The sequence below is a fragment of the Pelmatolapia mariae genome, linkage group LG8 (assembly GCF_036321145.2).
Source record: "Pelmatolapia mariae isolate MD_Pm_ZW linkage group LG8, Pm_UMD_F_2, whole genome shotgun sequence".
Taxonomy (NCBI): Eukaryota; Metazoa; Chordata; class Actinopteri; order Cichliformes; family Cichlidae; genus Pelmatolapia; species Pelmatolapia mariae.
In genome coordinates, this window is record NC_086234.1 from 7,073,440 (window position 1) to 7,081,342 (window position 7,903).

General features: G+C 39.9%; 1 non-coding gene across 1 annotated transcript; it reads left to right on the forward strand.

The window, feature by feature from the left end:
* Positions 1 to 5,037: 5,037 nt before the first annotated feature.
* trnav-cac (transfer RNA valine (anticodon CAC)) lies at positions 5,038 to 5,110 on the forward strand. The gene has a single exon. It is a non-coding gene; the product is annotated as a tRNA-Val (tRNA).
* Positions 5,111 to 7,903: the final 2,793 nt, after the last annotated feature.

Below are 7,903 nucleotides of genomic sequence, written 5' to 3' on the forward strand. Positions count from 1 at the left end.
ATTTTTGTCACCATGGTGATTGTGTAGACTTGGGTGAAAAGATATACCAACTTGTTGCCGATAAAAACATGAGAAGAGTGATGCTTAGAGGAGGGGCAATTCATTTCCTCCAGGGACCGCATGAGAAACTAGGATTCTTGTGGTGGGCTGCACCAGTAAGCTTACAAAGAGACACAATTAATATTGAGCAGAACTGAGGTAAGCGTAGTGGTTATTATTAGTCTTTAAGCTGATTTGTTTCTCTGTTTGCTTTGGTTTTAAGCAGAAATGAAAATTGTTAATAATAAAAAAGGGGTTAGATTTGAATGAGTTTGCAGAAGTAATGATGTCGTTTTGCCTTTCAAATAAAACCTGTGGTAAAAGGATACATTTTCACTAAATATACTATATCATATTAATGTAATATATTTTCTTGTTTCTTTTTTTTACTTTTTAGCCGAATCTGAATATTAGGTACGTGTCTGGCACAGTCATCTTTTCAATGTCTTTTTTGGTAGGAAAAGTTTTAGAGCTTGCAGACTCATCATTGCATCATCAACCTTTCTGTTCTGTAACTCATAAACAGAACTTTTAAAGTGAGTCACACGTACACATATTCATCCTTCCTAATAAGATTTACAGCACTGCATTTTGCATCATAGGGATTACAGTTTAAACTACACCCACTCCCTCCCCTTATCATTCTTTTACAAAAACACTATTGTTATACATCTGTACTTACAGTAAGATATCACCCTGACTATTTACCCAATGCAGTGACAGATAACTGTGTCTCTACGGTCCTCAACATGTTTTCCCTGTGTTAATGACTCTGCTAATGACGCTTGTAATGCATGTAAAGAATCAACATCGCTGATGGTCGTGCAATTAGGGATTAACAGAGACAATAGACAAGCTGATGTCTGCCCATTGTAATGGACCTTGACACCCCCCAAGACCACCACCTCCACCACCACCATGGGGAGCTGTGAATGGTGGAGGTTATGACGAGTCCTCATTCCCACTTCCAAGAAAACACTCAGTGCAAGATGGATGGAAAATTTGGAAAAGTCCCTTAGAGTGCATGTTTATTCAGGTCAGTGGAAAACATTTCGTTTCAGCATTACTGAAATTACAGTGTGCAGTGTCAGATGATACCAGGCCTTCATGGTAATAAATATTTATAGTCCGGGAAAGGCAAAAGCAAGTTGTGCTACATCAGCTGTGTTGTTTGTTCTTCTGTTAGCTGCTTGAATGTTTCGTGACAACTGGAGAGTGGAAACTTTATGGACAATAAAATCAGTTAGTGGATGGTGTATGACTGAAAACTGTCAGCATTGATTTTGCGTTGTTCACCAGTAGTTATGATTAAAAAAAAAAAGGTTTTAGATGTATTGGGAAAGACTTGTAAATCAAGAGTAATATAGATGTGCTTTAGTAATGACACAATAAGAAAAACAGGCACATGTTGCACATTCATAAATGATTAAACTTCTGATTAAATCCATTAGGTTTACAAGAAACTGTCAATCAAACACAATCCATGCAACATTACTGCCAGAGGCTAAAGACAGAAAAGGCCAATTCAACTGGCTGAATGGCCAGTGAATGGCTATGCTAAGTGGGAGTTTTTACCTCATAGATCGGATGTTTGCTGCACAAGTATCTGCGAAAAATAGCGCATTGTTTATTTGAAGTTTATGCATCAGAAAATATTCAATGACTACATTTTTCAGACCTAATTTTAAAAGATCTGCAGACAGTAAAGTTAAGGCAAAATTGGAAATATTGAAAAATTATTTTGTCATTGCATTTGCACGTTTGTCTTTGGGATTCTCTCTCTGTTTTTATGGTTAAACACAAGGCGTAACATTCAGTGACTTTCTTCTGCAAAATTGATATCTGGATATCAAGTCCTTGCGATTTGGTTACCGACCTGCGTGTTGAGTGGTTGCTGATGTTTGTTATGTTTGTTTATGACAGCATGCTGTTGCAGCTTTGTTTAGCCCCCCCTTGCCTTGCTTACTCATTGTCAGAAGTGGTTTCTATAACTAGATTTGATGAGTTTAAGAGCTTCGTAGGGGTTCGCTGCCATTCTTTTTTACTTACTTAATTTCCCTGTTTTGTGTAGAGTTACATAGCTTAACATTGTTCTTTTTGTTGGACTGTTGGGGGGGAAGGGGCATCCATGTTTTTCTTATCAGCTTCACTGTTTTGTAATCTTAAAGCTACAGACATGTTTTTTCTGTATTTGGCCAACATCCTGTAACCCTTAAAGGATAAATTGACTTTTTGGACTTTGATTTCCAAATAATCAACTTCCATCCAAATGTCTAAACACTTTGATAAATGCAATGATATTCATACAATTTGTCCTCCGAGAACAATTCAAGAAGTGTGAACAGAATGTGTACAGGTGTCACCCCCACGCTGTGAATCTGGCTGTATCCCTGTAGCACGATGTGTTCCTATCATAGTGTTCTTTCCAGCCTTAAATCTAAATTGAGGTTACAATTTAAAATGAGGTGCTAGAAATGCCTTAAAGCCTTTTCCCGGTGTTTGTGGGCAGGCAATTCACACCTTAAGCAAGCAGGGCTGAGGTTTTATGGTGCTTTGCATGAAATGAAGTGAGCAGTGAAATGAAGCCAGTAGATGTTAGCAGGTAGAAGACTGCTGCTGGGACTGAGATAGGATTAAAGCTGTACTCACATCAGTACACAAATACAAATACACGTACATGTTGAAAAAAATCTTAAGTAAAGTTTGTATTACTAGTAAAGTTAAAGTAATACAAAAGTAGTTGATAGACAATTGATGAAGTAATGTCTAGTCATTAACTGCATTCTCGAAAAAATGAGGGATCTTTATTATTGGTAAAACAGATGTTATTTCTAAGGGAATGGCTCCTATGTTTAGTGCCAGGTTTTCTGTAAATAAGATGACTTGTTCTTGAATTGAACTGAACTTCTATGCTTTAATTTAATACAGAAAACAAGAACTTAAAAGGGTGACGTGAGAAAAAAATAAGTCTTGAATTTGACTCATCTTGAAATCGACTAACACAATATATGGTGAGCTGAAGGATTCACAAAAACACGATATGTCTGCCTCTGTGACTCAACCAGTTCCAAAGTGAACCAAACGTGTGTTTATTTTGTCATTAGATCTTTGAGTACACTCCTATCCAGGTTTAAATTATGTTCTCTATAACCTGTTTTCAATTGGAACAAGACCTAAGAGTGTGATTCCTTCTATAATGGGAAACAGGCATGCTTTCTTTGTGCCAGGTTTAAGGGTTTTTATTATTAAGATGGGAAAAGAAGCAAAGGACAAAAAGAGAATCTAGAACAAGGGTCATTGGTGCCCAATAGTTAAAACTGTTGTTAATATTAGTTTAAAGCATATAATTGGACCAGAAAACATCCTCTTTTTGAGGAAAGGGGATTCCCCCCCCCCCCCCCCCCATTTAAATTGTGTCAAAATAGGCACCTCTGGAACATCTTCAGTGTATTTTGGTACATATTTTTAAGTTTCTTAAACTTTACTGGTCTATCTTGTAAAAAAATGTTCCCCTAATTTGGTGTAGAGCTGCCTAACATATCACTTTAAGATCTTAAAACTCTGTGTCATTGTTCTCCTTGTCTGCCAGGTGTGGTACTGCCTTTTCTTCGAGAAGCGCATTTGTGAGGTCAGACAGTGATTTTGTACGAGAAGGCCTGCCTCGCAGTCTCAGTTCTAATTAATCCCAAAGGTGTTCTCTCAGGTTGAGGTCAGGACTCTGTACAGGGCGGTCAAGTTCTTCCACACTAAACTCTGTCATCCATGTCTTTATGGACCTTGCTTTGTGCACTGGTGTGCAGTCATGTTGGAACTGGAAGGCGCCATCTCTAAACTGTTCCCATGAAGGTGGGAGCCTGAAATTGTTCCTCTCACTGGAACTAAGAGGCCAAGGCCAACTTCTTAAAAAAGGCCCCACACCATAATCCTCCTTTACCAAGCTTTATACTTCTGACTGCACAATGCAGTCAGACAAGTACCGTTCTCATGGCAATCACCAAACCAAGACGGAGAAGCATGATTTGTTACTCCAGATAACACGTGACCAAACCCTTTAGAGTCCAGTTGTGGGGTGCTTTACACCACGGCATCCAACACTTTGCATTGCACTTCGTGATGCAAGGCTTGCAGCTGCTTGGCCATGGAAACCCATTCTATGAAGCTCTCCATGTACTGTTCTTGAACTAATCTGAAGGCTGCATGAAGTTTGGAGATCTGTAATAACTGACTCTGCAGAAAGTTGATGAACTCTGCCCACTATGTACCTCAATATCTGCTGACCCTGCTTTACAGAGCCTGAGTTGCTGTCATTCCCACTTTGTTATAATACCACTACCAGCTGACTGGAATATTTATTAGTGAGGAAATTTAATGACTGGACTTATTGCACAGGTTGCATCCTATCACAGTACAAAGCTGGAATTCAATAAGCTCCTGAGACCTCACAGATGTTTGTAGAAGCAGTCTGTATGCCTAGGTGCTTAATTTTATACATCTCTGAACTGGAAATGATTTGAACACCTGACTTCAGTGATGTGAATGGACGGATAAATGCTTTTGGCAATATAGTGTATGTCTTCCAGTGATGGGAAGAAACCCTGACCAGCCATACCTGCCATCCATCTGCAGTCAGCACAGTGTTTTAACTCAGCCTTCAATATGCATTGCCAGTTTATTAACATACCCATTTAGTAGTATTGCTCAGGCCTTTAGTTACTTATCAGCTTGCTTGTGTTAATTCTGTGTAATAGTTATTCACTTGTCTTTTCCACTGCTCAGGGATGCTTTGGGAAAGTCTACCCTTGACCCACCTGCTTACCTGACCTGCTCACTCTGATTATACTTGCTGGAAATGTAACCTGCTTTATGTTGCCAAGTACTGACACTGCTATCCTAGAAATCGAGAGACTGTGATTTCTTTTAATCTCCTGATGCAGAGGCAAATCCATACACTTTGGAAACTGACCTCAAGCTGCTCTGTCAAGTGGGGCTTATGCAGCAGTTTCCGTAGTGTAGTGGTTATCACGTTCGCCTCACACGCGAAAGGTCCCCGGTTCGAAACCGGGCGGAAACACGTTTTTATAAAAAAACCGCTCACACCCTTGCCACAAATTCTGTGAACCACTACGATCAGGTAAACAGTTCCGTAGTATAAAAGGCAGAACCTCCAGACTGATCAACAGCTTCCACCCACAAGTTGTGAAAGTGTTGATTGGGATATGTACAACACCATATCCAGGACATTTGGTAGTCTTTTTGCTTCAGTTTTAATTACAGTTCATTACAGCAACACATATGGGATGTATGCGTGTCTGAATATGGGGGGTAGGGTGTTTGCATGCTGTTTGTGTGTGGGTTATAATATTTTCAAGACCCTGGAGAATAGCCCTTTCATTTTGCCTGCGCTACGCCCGTATGCGCAGCAAACTGACAAAAAAGCTTGATTTGATTTGATTTGAACTTAGCACAGGTCCAACAAGGGTCTGAAATTTGCTAGATTTTCCATTTTGCTGGGAAATTGTATTCCCACACTCTCCCATAAATGTTTGATCAAAACAATTGTGTAATAAGTCTTGAGTTTACAGCCATCCTGCTTCTATTCCTTTTGGGTTTGTGATTGAGCTTAGAATACACACATGCCATTACTTTTTTTTTTTACTTGAAGATCCCCCATTCTGTGTCTGATTTGAAATAACTGTGCATCCATCAGTTTTATAAAACCTTCATATTTAGTTTGACATTGAGCTTTAAGTAATTAGTAGTGAAGCACCAGTTCTTTCTTCCTTGGTGCCCTTTGAGAACCAGGCGGCATTATGTTAGAGAATCCAAGCACATTGCTTATTGGGAGTTGGGAAATTTTCAGTGGTAGAAAAATCAAAACAGCCAGATTCTAATTACTGATGGATTTCTTGTGGCAGCCCTATCCATAGCAAGTCAAACATGCCAGTGGTCCCAAATTTAAACCCTGCAATTTTGTAGTGCTGTGTCAGTGTCAGCATTTTGGCACCAACACCAGTATTTGACAGTGAAAATGTGTGGATCCAGTTCTAGATTGGGCACCAGCATCAGGTTTGTAAAAATAGCTTTACGAAGCCCACAAATAATAAACTGCTCACAACAACCAGAAGAAACCAAAAGAAGAGGCCAAACCACACAAGTGCCCAAACTGCAGTTCCTGGATTGGCCACTTGAGGCTGACTCCATGGCAAGTCAATCCACATCACCGCTGTGCACCTGTACACTTTTATTAAATCTGGTTCTTGTCATTCTTTTACTGAATAGAGAGAACACGACTCAGTTAATCAAAATATTTATAATTATTTTTATTTAATCATCTTCTGGAAGAGAGAGACCTGCACAGGCCAAAGCCAGTTGCAAAAATCTCTAGCATTAGAAACCAAAATGCGTATCATATAGGTGTTATTTTGGTCCTTTACACGTCACACATAGTTTCGATAAAAACAACTCCTTCTGTGTTACTAGTTCCGCTTTTTCTGTCTGGTTTCCTGTATTTTATTAATATGCCTCTGCAGCTTTGCACTAAACTTCCTGTTTTTTAAACTTCCACTAACTTAAGCCTCTGTTGCTAAGGCAACCAGTCACCCTTTGACCTAGTTCTCTCTCACAGCTGGCCTTGCTTTATACAGGCCTTTATTATTAAAATACATAAAACAATATAATCAGAAAATAAGCACTAAGAACACATATTTATTCTTTAACACTTTACAAATGCAGCTTACTAACCAATTTTGCTAGAGCTACTGTACAGGGTGGGCCATTTATATGGATATACCGTAATAAAGTGGGAATGGATGGCTGGATATTAAAGTCCTGTTTGTGGCACATTAGTATATGTGAGGGGGCAAACTCCTCAAGATGGGTGGTGACCATGGTGGCCATTTAGAAGTCGGCCATCTTGGATACAACTTTTGTTTTTTCAATAGGAAGAGGGCCATGTGACACATCAAACTTATTGGTAATGTCACAAGAAAAACAATGGTGTGCTTGGTTTCAACGTAACTTTATTCTTTCATGAGTTTCTCTTTGTTCACAGCCATTGACATGTCGAAGAGGTTAACACGTGAGGAGCGGATCGAAATCGTGTTGATATCTGGTGAACGCAGTAACCGGGTCATTGCAATAGATTTCAATGGAAGACACCCTACGAGACCACCCATCTCCCATGCTACAGTTAGCAAACTGCTTGCTAAGTTTCGTGAAACTGGTTCAGTGTTGGATTTGCCAAAATGTGAACGCAAGAAAACTGTCACTAATGAAGAAACATCAGTGGCTGTCCTAGCTTCATTCAGCAAGAGCCCACAGCGTAGCACTCGCCGCATGTCACTGGAGAGTGGCATTAGTCGAACATCCCTTCGGCGGATATTAGCTTCTCACAAATGGCACCCTTACAAACTCCAGCTACTGCAGCATCTCAACGAGGATGACCCAGATCGGCGCACAGAATTTGCAGAATGGGCAAAACAAAAATTGGAACAGGACCCTCAGTTCACGCAGAAGATTTTCAGTGATGAGGCAAACTTTTATGTGAATGGTGAAGTTAACAAACAAAACCCCCGCTATTGGTCTGACACTAACCCACATTGGATGGATCCCTCCAAGACTGTTGGAACAACAAAAGTGATGGTTTGGTGTGGTATATGGGGTACAACGATAGTGGGTCCATTCTTCATCAATGGAAACCTCAAGGCCACTGGATATTTGAAATTGCTACATGATGATGTGTTTCCCTCTTTATGCACTGAAGCTGACACGTTCCCTGAGTTTTTCCAGCAAGATGGTGCACCACCACATTATGGGTGCCAGGTCCAAGCATTCCTAGATGAACAGTTTCCTGGAAAGTGGATTG